Genomic DNA, 16,897 nt, shown 5'->3' with positions numbered 1-16,897 from the left:
ACCATTTTGTGCACTTTTGCAATGATTTCTGGAGTAGTGACACATCTTAGTCGACCACTGCGCAGATCATCATCTACGCTCTCCCGACCCAGTTTAAATTCATTTGTCCACTTGGCAACAGCTGAATATGAAGGAGCAGAGTCCCGAGTGTATTCTGGAAATCGGCAGGAATATCCTTTGCATTCATATATTTTTTTTACGAAATACTTAATCACTGCTCGAATCTCGATTTTTGCATCTTCGCAAATCACAAAGCCGGAACAACAACAGAGCCACATCACCGCCACAGCTCTCTTCCAAGAGCACTGACGTGGCACGTGTTTACAGGCAACAATCCGATGAGTATCACGTGAACAACTCGTTACGCTAGCGCTGACCTCTCGTGGTGATTCCGACAACTTTTCAAACCACCCTCGTAATAAGAACAGTTGCTTGCGTTTGGAGTTGAGAGTGGACCGTACGATACTATTGATTTTGTGTAATGGCTACAACCGCTCTGTCTTCGGCTACGGAAACATGCTATAAGGAATGCGACGAAATATTCTTTGAATAAATTAGGTGTTCTCCATTATAAGGTGATCCCCCTAACCCTTAGAACCAGGATATAAATTCCTGAAAGCTTCCGAAATGCCACTGAAGATGCGAAGAAATACGCAGACAGACATTTTTCTTGAGTTTTTTATCGATATCTGATCGTAAGTCCATAAATGTAGTATCGACCATGAGCACTTCACAGCAAAAGCACGAAGCTATCTCCTCTTCTTGTAAGAAGCGACGAGAAATGGCGAAATCCGTTACCAGTAATCTAAAAGGAAACGAAGCTACCTTGCATTCAATATCAGTTTGATGTCATCTTTAATACAGACTCGGGCTCATACTTGCTCCACAATTTAGAAAAGCGGGACGGACATCACTTACGAACTGGAGCAATTTATTGAAAGATATTGGCCACAGTACGCTCGGAAATAGAACTGTGAGTCGAACAACGGAATACCACTTCTTAACACTCTGAAATGATAATTAAATGGACACCCTAGCTGCAAACAGGCGTTGATGTATTTCATTGGGGACATGTTGAAAACGTGTGCCCCGACCGGGACTCGAACCCGGGACCTCCTGCCTACATGGCAGACGCTCTATCCATCTGAGCCACCGCGGGCACAGAGGATAGTGCGTCTGCAGGGACTTATCCCTTGCACGCTCCCCGTGAGATCCACATTCCCAACATGTCCACACCACTACATTCGTAGTGCACCTAAGAGATGTTTGCCCATCATACTCATTACTCGTGGCAGATTAATCTACCAAGTCCGGTACGAGTTCGGGCATAGCGTGTGCGTTCGCACAAGAAGGTCAATGGCCGGGAAGCCATATTTTAACTATATATGACGGTAGTATCTGTTCCCGAAAGAACAGTTATCGTGGATGACCATGCAGCTTTGCTAGAAATGAAATGATAATGAAATGGACACCCTAGCTGCAAACAGGCGTTGATGTATTTCATTGGGGATCTCACGGGGAGCGTGCAAGGTATAAGTCCCTGCAGACGCACTATCCTCTGTGCCCGTGGTGGCTCAGATGGATACAGCGTCTGCCATGTAAGCAGGAGGTCCCGGGTTCGAGTCCCGGTCGGGGCACACGTTTTCAACACGAAATACATCAACGCCTGTTTGCAGCTAGGGTGTCCATTTAATTATCATTTCATTTCCAGCAAAGCTGCATCGTCATCCACGGTAACTGTTCTTTCGGGAACAGATACTACCGTCATATATAATCTTGACATTCTCCCCAATGACACCTATCAAATGATTGCACTTCCACTTGAAATCTGCATCTATACAGCGGAGCTTCTGGCGGTCAGGTATGCCATTTATTGTACACCCACCTAACATCGTGTAGGCCCCCCGTGAACACGCAGAACTGCCGCAACACAAAGTGGCCTAGGCTCAACTAACGTCTGAAGTAGTACTGCAGGGAACTGACATCACGAATCCTACAGGGCTGTCCATAAATCCGTAAGATTACGAGAGGGTGGAGATCTCTTCTGAGAGCACGTTGCAAGGCATCCCAGATATGCTCAATAATGTTCATGTCCGGGACGTGTTTAAACTCAGAAGACTGTTCCTGGAGCAACTCTGTAGCAATTCTGGACGTGTGAGATGTTGCATTGTCCTGCTGGAATTGCCCAAGGCCGTCGGAATGCACAACACCTAAGCCAGTTCAAGTTCCCTGTGTTTTAATTGCGTGGCGTCGGCTGGCTACAGCTGCTAGCTAAGACGGTGCCTGTACCTACAGTGTGCGTCCTCACGTCGTGGAAGTCTGTGTGTGCAAGAAAATTAACGAGCGCGTAACTCTCTTAACGCCAACGACGCGCTCTGCCCACGCGTGAGAAAGTTTTACAGCTTCAGATGATGCTCTTCTCACCCGTCAGGATAGTTTCTCGTTTTCTATTTATCCTCGCTGTCAACACTGCCGTTGCGAACAAGGTAGTACTGTACATGTCTTCATAAAAGGCGCTTTGAACTTTTCTGGCTAGTCCATGAATGAACCTTTCTTAAAATGATTTCCGAGAATAAGAAAAGTAATACCTACATAGAGCAAAACTTTACAAATACGAGCTCATACGAGACTAAAAAAGCAGTTTCACTTCCTTGCTTTTGACACCACCACCACCACCACCACCACCACCACCACCACCACCAACAACAACAACAACAACAAAAATAGCAGAAAAAAAGACTACGCTAAACCGTAAAAGCATCGTCACAATTACACTGATCAGAGCAACTTGGACTTCACGAAGTAAATATACCTCTGAGTGCGAAGGAGGTCTACGTTTCCCATTAGGCGATTAAGTATGTCGCTGTCTTCAAGACTACGTCTGTCAAATAATATGTCTTTTTCTAAAATAGGTAAACAGGAAATTACTATACATTTTACTGAAGTTAGTGGCTGTTGGTACCATAAACTTTTGTTTATTGTAAAACAAAACTCTTGATACCAGACATTGGCTTCCCATATCCTATTCCAAAATGAATGAAGTGAAATTCTCTACTCTTTTCTTCACAATGAGTTCGCAACGAGAACAATAAGGAAAGAAAAGTGTGAGTTTAACGACTCGTCGACAACGACAAACCACAAACTCATTTTGGGGAAGGAATTCGGCCGGATCCTTTTCAAAGTATCTTTATCAATAATATTTCCCTACAGGATTCACATAAACCATGGAAAACTAAAATCAGGATGTCTGCTTGGGGATTTGATTTGTCGTCTTCACGAAGGCGAGTTTAAGTGGCAGACCACGGTGCCATCCCCTTCGGTAGTTCTAAACCAAATGTGGTTTGTATTCACCTTTGTATCATCACTCACTTAGACTAACTGTGTAGTGTCAGCACAGAGAGAAAGAAATATCTGTACAAGGGAGTCAGAACTATGTCTTTTATGCATCACTTATTTCTCTCTGGTTTATGTTTCACTCCTCATCGACAGCGTGGTAGCACTTTATGCTTAACAGTCACATGTACTGATTATACAAGCTATATAATATGAACATGTCCTATTCCAGGCCAAGTGCTAAGAGATGCAGAATATTCTAACACACGGCCTACATGAATGTTGAATACGTTCATCATACAGTGCTCAAGGTGCTAATGACAATGAGTGCAGTCTTAGACAATTCGAACTTTGACCCTTGGACAAAATATAGTTAATACCCTGCAAATATTTGATAAAATTTTTCTCTAATAGTTGATAACGCGAAAGCACGACGCGACGGCTAAGGTGTCCAGCTTGTATTTGTGAGAAATGAAGCTAAAATCTACGTTCATCCATCAATAGAGATCGGTTAATCCAAGTCACTACGTTAAAACTCGGGACGGAGCCTTTCGCTACCCATGTTCAACTGTGCTAGATGTTCATAGATAATAACTCAATTTCTCGAAAGTATTTCGAAATCTACCACCTATGCATAATAAACCACGTATCACTATTCGTGCAACCTTATTTGAATATCAATGAAATGGGCAGCGTGAGTCTCCCAAGGTTTGCTTGAAATGTTAGAGAAATGAATCATAAACATTTCACACATTGATGCGGGTGTACCTCGACGATCTTTTACCGCGGACGACGATATACGCAGTAACTCGGCGAGCGATAACCCGAAAATAGGGCCATCCACGGGCAATCACGTGCAAAGTGTGCGCGATTTGCTTCATCAGAATAGACTTTTGGGATTCCGCTTGTTAACAGAGGAATATCACATTAGCAGAACTAACGTTCACACCATTCTATATGATGCATAGGAAAGCGGAACATATGCACAACATCAGTGAAGCATGTCTTTATACGCTAAAAGAAAGGATTATACATGAACAAGTGTGCAAATTTTATCAACAACGCAGGAGCTAAATCCATTGTCTTGAAGCTCATTGCCACTACTGAGCGAACTTCGTGCTTCAAATAATGTCTATTTATAAAACGTCATATCAATGACGCCGAGCAACTCAGCGACTACAGAGGTGACAATTTGTTGCCGAGTCGATTTACAAAAGACGCTAATCTTGTTTTCCCGTGGCCATGAAAAACTCTATCCCAAAAGGCACCCTGTCGTTTTCGAGGGGCGTAATGAACTGTCTCCCTAGGAAGGACCAGAGCTTTGCGAGGCAATCTTTACAAAAGCATGGAGTCGTCTTTGTGACATTACAGAGCTCCAGAGCACGCCGTGACTGTCCTCTGTTTCAGTACAGATACCAAGAAACAATCCTCCCCACCCAACGTACTCACCAATTTTGGTACCGGCAAACTTCGTCTGTCTTCCAGAACCGGAATGTACTCTTAACAGAAGCCGATACGGGTCCATTACGAACGTTCGAAATACAGTGTCCGACGACACGAAAGGCACCCATATGCGGCCAGAGAAAGTAATTATGTAGAAAACTATAAGCATCACGTTTTTGCGAACCTACATGCGTTTTTTTATTCACGAATTCAGGTGACCCAACAGCAATCCCCCCCACACACACACCACACACAAAGTCGCACAGCTGATACGCAAACAACGATCACACTGTGTACATTCACAGATGTGTGATTACCTGAAAGACTGAAAGAATTTTGGACTATGAGAACTGAGTTATACTAGAAACCGAATGTTCAAAACAACTAATGTAAAATAAGGTGTGCCAAAAGGTGCGCAGTATCATCTCCATATACATAAATAACTTGCTAACAGTGAACAGGGTCAGTAGCACTCAGTTCACTAACTACACCGATATCTAGAGAAAGTATCGTAGTTGGAAGGTCGTAATAAGCACAGGACGACTTAAAACGGTATTTCCAACTGGTACATTCCTATGGCAGCATCTTCAAATGTGGATAAATGCAACGAAGTGTGCGTAACGAAGAGAAAGAACCCAATAATACCAGATTAAAAGATAAGCGGTATACAGTCATATCGTTTCTATGAGTACTATTAAGAAGCGACATCAAATGAAACATCTGAAATTTGCAGTGGGGAAGAAGAGTGGAAGATAAATCTATTGGGGGAATTCTGGGGAGGTGCAGAGCATCCGAAGCGCGACGTATTGTAGGGTTCAGCTACAACAGTTCAAGCCCTTGTCAAGTCGTCATGACAGCAGACATCGTACGGATTCGGAGACGCGCTACTAGCATCGCAAGAGGCCGGTACAATGCATACTTATGTGTAGAAAGATATGTTGAGGGAGCTTTAATGGCAATTTCTGGAATAAACTTGCGAAACCCTGTTCGGTACATTCGGAGAGAAGCATTCGAAGATCAGTATGCGAAAAATCTATAGCCTCTACTATCGTAGACTGTGGTGACAAGTCATGGGATAGCGATATGCGCGTATGCAGATCGCGGCAGTACCGCGTACCCACGATATAAAAGGCCCGTGCGCTGGCGGAGTTCACATTTGTACTCAGATGATACACGCGAAAACGTTTCCGAAGTGATTATGGCCGCGCGAGGGAATTAACAGACTTTGAACGCGGAATAGTACTTGAAGCTAGAGACATTGGACATTTCATTTCTGAAATCATTAGGGAATTCAATATTCCGAGATCCACGGTGTCAAGAGTGTGCCGAGAATACCAGATTTCAGGGATTAACTCTCACTGAGATGCAATGCAGTGGTCGACGGACTTCACTTCACGACCGAGAGCAGCGACGTTTGCGTAGAGTTGTCAGTACTACAAGGAATACTGCGAGAAATAACCGTAGAAATAAACATGTAACGCACGACGAACATATCCATTAGGATAGTGCGGCGAAATTTGGCGTCAAAATGGCTCTGAGCTCTATGGGACTTAACATCTGAGGTCATCAGTCCCCTAGAACTTATAACTTCTTAAGCCTAACCAACCTAGGGACATCACACACATCCATACCCGAGGCAGGATTCGAACCTGCGACTTAGCAGTCGCGCGGTTCCTGACTAAAGCGCCTAGAACCGCTCGAATTTTGCGTCAACTGGTTATGGCGGCAGACGGTTGACGCGAGTTTCTTTTGTTAACAGCACGACATTGCCCGCGGCGCCCCTCGTGGGCTCGTGACCACACCGGTTGGACCGTAGACGACTGGAAAACCGTGGCCTGGTCAGATGAGACCCGATTTCAGTTGGTAACAGCAGCTGGTAGGGTTCGAGTGCGGCGCAGACTCCACGAACTCATGGTACCAAGGCACAGTGCAAGCTGGTGGTGGCTCCATAATGGCGTAGGCCTTGTTTACAAGGAATGAACTGGCCGATCTGATCCATTTGAACCGATCATTGACAGCAAATGGTTTTGTTCGGCTACTTGGACACATTTTGCAGCCATTCATGTGGGCTTCGTGTTCCAAAGCAAAGACAGCATTCTCACCGGGCCACAAGTGTTCACGACTGATTTGAAGAAGATCCTGAACACTTCGAGCGAAGGATTTGGCCACCCATATTGCCCGGCGTGGATTCTATCGAATATTTATGAGACACAATCAAGAAGTCAGTCGGTGCACAAAATCCTGCACCGGCAACACTTCCGCAATAATGGACGTCTAATACGGCAGCATAGCTAAACATTTCTCCAGGGGATTTCAAACAACTTGTTGCGTCCAGGCCACGTCCAGTTGCTGACTATACGCAGGGGAAAAGGTCGTCTGCCACATTATTGTGACGTATACTATGACTTTCGTCTCCTCAGTATGTATCTCGCCTATGAGAGTAAGATGCGAGACATTAATGAGCGTCATTGTTCCCGCGCTCCTTCCGCGGGCATACAGTTCGAGGTACTGTCCATAAGATATTGTGCAGTGGCTAGAAGCATACATGTTAGGTCGAAGCGCGTTATCAACGTCTCTCATCAGCGCCCGTTTCACAGTGGATCGGTCTGTTGTGCGGGTAGCTTCTTCAGGACAGAAGAGGAAACAAATACTGGATGTGGAAGCACAAAGAAAGAAGGAGAGAGGGAGAAAGAGAGAGAGAGATAGAAACGGCGCGCACAGACTGAGCATCACACCGCGTCAGAGGAAGAAGCTCGCGCCGGCAACAGCTGATGACGAGTGTGGGCATCCCTGCGTTAGCAGCCCAGCGCCGCCTCGTCCGCCGGATGTGTGAGTGCAGCCAGTCGGCTACCACAGCAACGGCAGACCGCGGTCCAGCAGGTGCTGCGCTGACGAAACCCGCGCGCCAGGCGGCCACAATGCTGCGCAGTGCCTTGCCGTCACAGAACAGGTTTCTGCGAGCTGCCGCCGCTGCGGCTGCTGCACCTAAAGTGAAACGCGTCCATACCCGCCCAGACCCTCCGGCCGGTTCGTGAACACCAGCGAGCATTCCACTAAGGCCAACTCTTCGGCTTTCATTAACTGGTGACATCCCGAGTACCCAAGGTGACACATACGTGCACATTACTACTGGCGCAGAAGTTGTAGCGAAGTAGCTACAAGAGTTTGTTCGTATTTTGTCCATGCTTGCTTTCAAATATGTTTTGGCAGAGGATTCTACATTAGCGTTACAATTTGAGATTTAAGGAAATTAAGGAAGACCTAATCCTGTAACGTCCGACGAGACCTGAGCCGCCGTCCTCCGGCATACGAGTCCGATGTCTTACCACTAGGCTTTCTCGCTCCGTAGCATCTACGGGATATCACATTTCGTGTCGAGACCAATGCCTCTTTACATTCTAGCAATGCAGCTGGAACTCTTACTAAATTTTTCAAGCCATGATGCATCTGTGCTGAAGAAAATGATGAGGCACCGTGCTCTGTTATTCCAGTTTCCCCTCATTTTGTCCTTGTGATCTTTTGGTTTTGGCTGTTGCACGAGGATCTGCTTCGCTGCAAAAGCTGTGAATTTCACTATTATACAGTGTTCTGAAATCACTGTTGGCGGTTGATCTTATGGGTATCGATATCTTTAACATTTTGCTTTACCACCGAGCGGGGTGGCGCAGTGGTTAGACACTGGACTCGCATTCGGGAGGACGACGGTTCAATCCCGCGTCCGGCCATCCTGATTTAGGTTTTCCGTGATTTCCCTAAATCACTCCAGGCAAATGCCGGGATGGTTCCTCTGAAAGGGCACGGCCGACTTCCTTCCCAATCCTTCCCTAATCCGATGAGACCGATGACCACGCTGTCTGGTCTCCTTCCCCAAAACCAACCAACCAATTTTGCTTTACTCTGTGTATATTTTTACAAATTTTAACGATTGTCTCACAGACAAATTTCCGTTTCTCTTCTTGTGAAAAGAGCCTTCGAATTTTTTTTTCATTATCCCAGAATTTTGCAAAGACATCTGAACATCGAAAATGTGTTGCACTTAAATATCTTCCTTTTTTAAGAATTTTAAGCCAATATGGGGTGGACATCATGATGGTGTTCAAAAAATACACTTTTAAGGTTTTCTTAAACAACGCAAGGCGCACAGTTATTAAAACAGAGGAATTCGTTCAGTGGTTTCGAAAAACTGCGAAAAACATGTGGAATGTGAATCACGACGCGTTCTTGTCCATGAGTCGAACTCCCTTATTACCGTAAGCAATGAAATGGAGATTCAATTATCACTGTGTGTGTGTGTGTGTGTGTGTGTGTGTGTGTGTGTGTGTGTGTGTGTGTGTGTGCATAATCCGATTGTTGTATTCAAGATATTAGGGACTTCAACATGGCGACACTATGGTTGTGCACCGATTGTCGCCAACACAATTCGCCCAGGGGCGATTCTAGAAGTCGTTCAAGGGGGGGGGGGGGGGGGGGGAGGGCTCATGGGGGTTGGGGAGGGGGTTTGGGGGAATGGAATATCGCTTAACAAAGGAGAGTTGGGGTTCTCCACCGACAAATTGGTAAAATTTGGTGTTGGTTAAAGCAGTTTTTGGTAACTGTTTTGGTGTTCAGGGAAAAAACGTGTCTACATAATGTGTGTGCCCGGGACAATAATACGATTTGATCCTGATGTCCGGCGATTTCGAAGTTTTTGTCTGGGGTCAGTAATTTAAGTGTTGGTAGGCATACCCGGCATATTTAGCTTTCATGATTATTGTAAGTGGTACTCGTGCATTAATATACATCCAATGTATATTAATAAATAAGAAGACGTCCATTTCAAGTTAAATGATATTTATTGGTTTAGGTAGTAAGCTATTTGTTAAAATGTGTTTGAAATAAATTGCAATCTATATTGCTACATAATTATAAAAAAATGATTCAATCTGCTGAAGTAATATATTCGCTGATTTCTGAAGTCATTTTATCCAGCGTAATATGATACTCCATTAGGGGGAGGGGCGCTACAGCCCCCCAAGCCCCTCCCCCTCCCCTACATCTACATACATATTCGCAATCCACCATACGGTGCGTGGTAGAGGGTACCTCGTACCACAACTAGCATCTTCTCTCCCTGTTCCACTCCCAAACAGAACGAGGGAAAAATGACTGCATATATGCCTCTGTATCTCTGTACGAGCCCTAACCTCTCTTATCTTTGTGGTCTTTCCGCGAAATATAAGTTGGCGACAGTAAAATTGTACTGCAGTCAGCCTCAAATGCTGGTTCTCTAAGTTTCCTGAGTAGCGATTCACGAAAAGAACGCCTCCTTTCCTCCAGAGACTCCCACCCGAGTTCCTGAAGCATTTCCGTACCACTCACGTGATGATCAAACCTACCAGTAACAAATCTAGCAGCCCGCCTCTGAATTGCTTCTATGTCCTCCCTCAATCCGACCTGATAGGGATCCCAAACGCTCGAGCAGTACTCAAGAATAGGTTGTTGGGGGGTTGTTTGTGGGAAGAGACCAAACAGCGATGTCATCGGATTAGGGAAGGAAGTCGGCCGTTCCCTTTCAAAGGAACCATCCCAGCATTTGCCTCGAGCGATTTAGGGAAATCACGGAAAACCTAAATCAGGATAGCCGGACGCGGGATTGAACCGTCGTCCTCCCGAATGCGAGTCCAGTGTGCTACCACTGCGCCACCTCGCTCGGTCAAGAACAGGTCGTATAAGTGTTTTATAAACGGTCTCCTTTACAGATGAACCACATCTTCCCAAAATTCTACCAATGAACCGAAGACGACTATCCGCCTTCGCCACAACTGCCATTACATGCTTGTCCCACTTCATATCGCTCTGCAATGTTACGCCCAAATATTTAATCGACGTGACTGTGTCAAGTGCTACACTACTAATGGAGTATTCAAACATTACGGGATTCTTCTTCCTATTCATCTGAATTAATTTACATTTATCTATATTTAGAGTTACAAGATTCACAAACATTTCGAAAACGTTCTCTCACTTTCAAATGGGTAACGCTAGACATAGAAAGATGGAGTATATAAATGTCGTCCCGAAAGGGGGTGGCGTGGCAGCAGGAAGGGTATGTGGCCACCCGCTATCAATAAAATTGCAAAATCGAGAATAACATAACCGACCCCATGAAGGCACGGGATAAGGCCACATCTAACATAAGCTAAAAATTGAATTTTCTCTCGTTTTGAGAATGGGATCGATTTGTGTTACTTGCAAAAAATTGTAGAGCCTAGATCGCATAAATATTTCTGCATTTCAAACAACCTGTTCCGACAGACTTTGCTGTTATCTTCAGGTTTTAAAAATCTTTCTGTTATGAAACATGTTCATTTTAAGTTGGAACTTACGCCAAGTTGTCACGAGGATAAGAAACAGCACATTATAAAAGGTACGTCATACCTAAAATATTTTAAAAACATAAAGCAGCTTGTGGAAATTGACATCTTTAAGACCTGAAGGTGACAGCAAAGCCCGTCGAAATCGGTCATTTTAAATAAATAAATATTTATGCGATCTTGGCTCTAGATTTTTTTTTTTTTTTTTTGCGAGTAACACAGATCGCTCCTTCTATATACTCAAAACGAGAAAATTCAATTTTTAGTTTGTTAGTTCGTTATCCCGTGCCTTCATTGGGTCGGTTATGTTATTCTGGATCTGGCAATTTTAGTGGAAGCGGGTGGCCAGTTACCCTTCCTGCTGCCACCCCACCTCCTTTCGGGTCGGAATATATGTACCCAATCTTGCTGCGTCTAGTGTTACTACCCTGCTAGTGTCGCTATCTTGGCACTAGAGTGTTTTGTAGCAACTGAACTAAATGCTTGTACGTCGAGGAAGACACACAACAGAACTGTTTCTGAGTGAGCTGAGCAGACAGATACGTCAGACGGAGTTTTCCCTGCTCCCGCGCGTGGGCGCCGCCGTCGGCGCAGTGGCCTCGCTCGCGGCCGTGACGGGATTTAGCACGTGCACAGCGGGGCACGCGACACCCACCTGTCGCCGGCCATCTGTCATCCGCACGGCCGTTGACAGTGGAGTTGGGCCGTTCGCGAACTAACGGGTCCAAAGGAGCGGTTCACCAAGATGAACGGAAGGAGCGAGGAACGAATTCTAAGGAACGGTCTTTCGTAGTTCACTTCGGTCACGGCTTTCTGCATATAGTTCCCGGGAACGGGAAGCGGTCGGTCTCATTCCAGCCTCGGTCACGTTCCCGTCTGTCTCGGTCTCGATCTCCCTCGGCCGGGCTCGTCCTCCTCCGCGTGGCCACTCGTCTCAGTTCCACTGCCGACTGCTCCTAGTTAGTTCAGTATCGAGTTCTTCGTTTCGTTCGCTGCGCGTTCTAGATCAACTTCAAACCTTTTTTGAACCTGGACTTTGGTTCTTTTCATATTGTATTCAGAGTCCGCGACCGGTAATTAAAATGTATTTTATAATTACGTAAATTACATAAAAATTCCGTGATATGTAATACATCTTTTCAGGTAACGAAAGGGCATATCGGCTTACTTCACTATTTCGATGAACGGCAGAAGACATACTAATAAAAATGCAAGTTTTTTGTTATCACAGATGAAAAGGAATTCGGCACGGCACACAGAAGTGGCAATTTACCGTAATTTTTGATCCAAGGTCAAACAGCATGTTCATTTTTATGGAAGACAGACCGACATACAACCGAATGAAGCTCGCGCTCCATAATCTAGTGTCTGGTGTCACATTTTGTAAAGAGAATACGGCAACTTCTACAATATTATTTCAGTGGTACAGGGTGGCGGCGAAAAATCGGCCCCGAGTACTAGACTGCTCATTGTCGCCCACCAATCGTCATCTATTGTTTCGAAGTAGTTGCTTGCATTAGCTTATTTCTTTATTTCTTTACTGCCTAATTATTACCTGTTTATCTATTTTGCTCGTAGCGGTCAACAAATCGTGCGTAATTGGCGAGCAATCTCTACTCGGGATCGGTTTTTCGTGCGCCACCTTATATTATTTCACTGCTGTCAGCCACATAACGCTGCAGTTGGCTAAACGAGAGGTTTTGCAGAATCTCGAAAATTACTTCTACAGGTGTGTGAGAATTCTATAATGAATAAGAACTCTGTACCCCGGAGGGGAGGCAAGTGCCCCCTCTTTGCGCCTTCCATCTTCAGTCACCTATGCTGCTAATTTTCTATTTTTCATAACAACCATATACCATGCACAAATAAACGGTGAAAGAGTAGAAATGAACGCTTCCCAAAAAAAAGAGCGAGCACCCGTGAACTGGTTCTCAAGGATGACCGAGTTTGCCCATCTCTAGTTGACAGTCCGCAAGCCAGCTGTCCCATACTAAGAACGGAACTGCTCTCTAAATGTACGCCACGCCTGCTGCTTTCCCCGGAGTTCACAAACTATGCCAATAGATACTGTGTGTGGAGGGGGGAGGGGGAGGCACTCAACTGCGAGATTATCAGCACCGTTACGAAGTTGGTAAAAACAACCGAGAAAAGAGAAAAAAAATTGCAATCTGAGATAATATCGCACTCACTCTCGCCCATGATCACCTGCACAATCACACTACTTCACATCTTGAGGGACAGGGTTGGTAAAACTACGGAAGAGAAGAGGAAAACTAAACTATATTCACAGGAATGTGTGGCTGCTTTATCAAGTACGAGAACAAAAAACACGGATGAGCCAGCCATCCTAATAACATGTTAAAAACATCGTCCTTAAATTTTAGGGAACATGACGGGGAATTCACAAAATTTTAAAAGTTGTGCCACATTCGTTTCACTGTCAGCTAACAGAGAAGGCAAATTTGTCGACAAATGAGCTGCCGCCCTTTGGTCCGAAAATAAAACACAGTGCAGTAAAATGTGGCGCACTGTGATCTCTACGCCACAAGCACCACATCGCGGCTTTCAAAATAACTGACAACTCTTCAACAAGAAGGATACGGGATTGGCGAACACCTTTGAAAAATAAAATACACATGGACAGTGCGGTGTAATGTGAGAAGAGAATTAAAATAATATAGCAGATAGCTATGGCCGGCTTACCGCTGGAACAGCAAAGACCACCTAGCCACTCTGAAACACACTAAAATTTTCAGCCTAAAAGCTGAGGCGAGAGTCCAGACACAACACAAAATTTTAGAAGTCTTTACCATACTCGTCGCGTCTGCAGTTAAAATAGAGGGCAGATACCCACCCAAATTTCTCTCTGTCCTATCACGGCAATGAAAAGTGCACTAAGTTAAAACGTGGCGTAAAGTGGTATTTGCATGTCACAGGCATCACAGACGGAGGGAGGGGGATGAAGGTTCTCTTGCCGGAGTATGAATGCATTTGATAGGGGACAGTGCCACATGAAGACGCGGGTCGGGGCACCTCATACTGCCGCAGTGACCCGTATGAGGTACGTCTTGCCCGGATAGTTATTTTCACCGAATGCAGTTTATTGTACGTCACTCTCAGTCACTCGTCGTGATATAGTTTCATGGCACTCTGCCTCAACAGCGAAGTGACAGCCTGCGGGGGAATGGCACACTGTGCCTCGTCATGTTCCCTGCTGGCCTCCTAGGGCGCGTAATCTGCTTGCTCATTTCCCCGAAGTCTCACGTGATCTCGTACCCAGCAGAATGACACGTGTTTTCCTTGCTGCTGAGGAATGAGCAGATTGCCCTACATTGTTTATAACATTTTCTCCACTGCGTACATTGTTGCAATGCATTTAGTGCACTAAGGGAACTGGAGCAGATCAGAAACTTTCTGCTCCGAAACCGCATCATTTACTCCAGTGGCTTCAAGATAGGGATGGGAAAAACCGACCGTTTAAAACCCCAAAAAACGGACAAATTAACACGAAAAATAGTTCTTCAGCCTCATCTTTCACCCTTCAGCACTGTCTATTCGTAATGTCCAAGGAGTGGTATTGTCCCCGATTACAAAGTGATTTTTGAGCGGAGTTTTAAAGAAATCAGTAGCAGAATACTGGTGTTTATTTGTCGTATTCAATCACTTATCTCTCTTTGAGAGAAGTGGCGAACGGTGAACAGATTAGTTTTCTTTTATTTGCCTATTTGATTTTATAATTTGATTCTATGTTCAAATGGTTCAAATGGCTCTGAGCACTATGGGACTTAACAGCTGTGGTCATCAGTCCCCTAGAACTTAGAACTACTTAAACCTAACTAACCTAAGGACATCACACACATCCATGCCCGATGCAGGATTCGAACCTGCGACCGTAGCAGTCGCACGGTTCCGGACTGCGCGCCTAGAACCGCGAGACCACCGCGGCCGGCATAATTCTATGTATCTTGAACTCGAGTGAGTCAAAATTTTACAACATTTGTTCGATTTATAAAAAATAACAAGAATAAAAAGCTGAAGATCGGTTATCTGATAAATCTGTTATTCTGAGCGGTTTTAACAGTCAGGTTAAATTGACGTGCGAATAAACCTAACAAGAATGCGGTTGTTTCAGCGACAACCGCCATCCCTCCTTCGGGATCACTTGTGCAGTCTGCATTTCTGTTGTGTGGACTTCGGGTTGATGGCTCTGAGCACTATGGGACTCAACTGCTGAGGTCATTAGTCCCCTAGAACTTAGAACTAGTTAAACCTAACTAACCTAAGGACATCACAAACATCCATGCCCGAGGCAGGATTCGAACCTGCGACCGTAGCGTGTGGACTTCGGGCTCTGTACTGAAGTTCTGCATCAACCGACGGAGGACTCTACACCTTCTAGGCGCCACCCCTGCCCTATTCTAGAGTACACTTCGTCAAGTGTCACAGTGTTGCCAGAACAGCTTCCAGTCTGGACGAATCTGCCCGATCTTATGTTGTTACGTGCGCGTCTGATACGTGTGTAGGAGGCTAGGTGGCGGCACAACAAACCGTACATTGCGACATGATCCCGCGGGCACCTGCCGCTTGCGTCGGTGACTTCATCGCTAGCGGAGCCGGCCCGGCAGCATCTGCAGCCGACAGCGTCATCCGCGGGGTGGGGTCTCGCCAGCCATTAACTGTGGCCTTGGCCATTCTCGTTGGCGGAAGTTCTCTGGGCATTGCATGCCCCTGTATGTTCCCACACGGAAGTCACGAAGCCGCTTCTCGAGTCGGCTCGTTAGTATGTACTGTACTTACGGCTGGCACGGCTGTTGCAACCCTGAGAGTTTAAATGTCATTTCTGCTTTGAATTTACCGGAAACTACCGCCGGAAAACACCTAATTTCTGCATAAAACGTATAAAAGTATTTAAATTTTAAGGAGAGCTCTGAAGGTTTTCAAAGCTGTAAATATTCTAAAGGGTGAACACGAACTCCGACAAATTTCGGAGATGGCTCCTTGCAGAGTGAGAATGTAATTTTTATTTATTCGGTTTGCTACCATATTTAACCCTTTTTCTGCCAAAATACCCTCACACTCGCAAAAAAAAAAAAAAAAAAAAAAAAATTCACCAGAACACTGAAGGGTCCGATTTCTCGCAGTAGACTTACCCTGTCTGATCGTAAGTGCCCGGACACACCTTTGTAACGCGGAATTGGCCACTAGAAGTCACGAAAAGCGGACCCGCAACTACGAAAGGAGAGGTGCACTGTGTTGTCTGTAGAGAAGAAGTAACAGCAGAATGGGCCGATCACGAGAGACCAGTGACGTCGAATACGGGCTAATCACTGGGTGTCACCTGAGCAACAAAACCATCAGAGACATTTCAACACTTCTAAAGCTGTCCAATTCGAGTTTTAGTGATGTAACTGTGAACGGGAAACGCTTAGGAACAGCCACAGCTAAACCCAGAACAGGCAGATCTCATGTACTGACCGACAAGGACCGTCGACCATTGCGGAGGGTGTCTGTAAAAAATAGCATGAAATCGGGGGAAGGAATTACTCGTGAGTTCCGAAGTGCTACAATCGGTGCAGGTAGCACAATTACTGTGCGGAGGGAGTTAAAAAGAATGGGTTACAATGGTCAAGCAGCTCCTCATAGGCCACATATTTATGTAGCTAATGCCAAGCGACGCCAATGGACAGTGGATGACCGAAAACGATTGATTCTGAGTGGTGTTCAAAAATGTTAAAATGTGTGTGAATTCCTAAGGGACCAAACTGCTG

At 45.3% G+C, this 16,897-nt stretch overlaps 2 non-coding genes across 2 annotated transcripts; one reads left to right on the top strand and one right to left on the bottom strand.

Annotated features, from left to right (window-relative positions):
• Nucleotides 1-1,085: 1,085 nt before the first annotated feature.
• Nucleotides 1,086-1,160, bottom strand: Trnat-ugu. The gene has a single exon. It is a non-coding gene; the product is annotated as a tRNA-Thr (tRNA).
• Nucleotides 1,161-1,562: 402 nt separating this feature from the next.
• On the top strand, nucleotides 1,563-1,637 carry Trnat-ugu. The gene has a single exon. It is a non-coding gene; the product is annotated as a tRNA-Thr (tRNA).
• The last annotated feature ends 15,260 nt before the right edge of the window (nucleotides 1,638-16,897 follow it).

Source organism: Schistocerca americana, chromosome 3, assembly GCF_021461395.2.
Source record: "Schistocerca americana isolate TAMUIC-IGC-003095 chromosome 3, iqSchAmer2.1, whole genome shotgun sequence".
In the NCBI taxonomy this organism is placed as follows: Eukaryota; Metazoa; Arthropoda; class Insecta; order Orthoptera; family Acrididae; genus Schistocerca; species Schistocerca americana.
The sequence above is the reverse complement of the archived record's forward strand: the minus strand, read 5'-3'. Positions and strand labels throughout refer to the sequence as shown.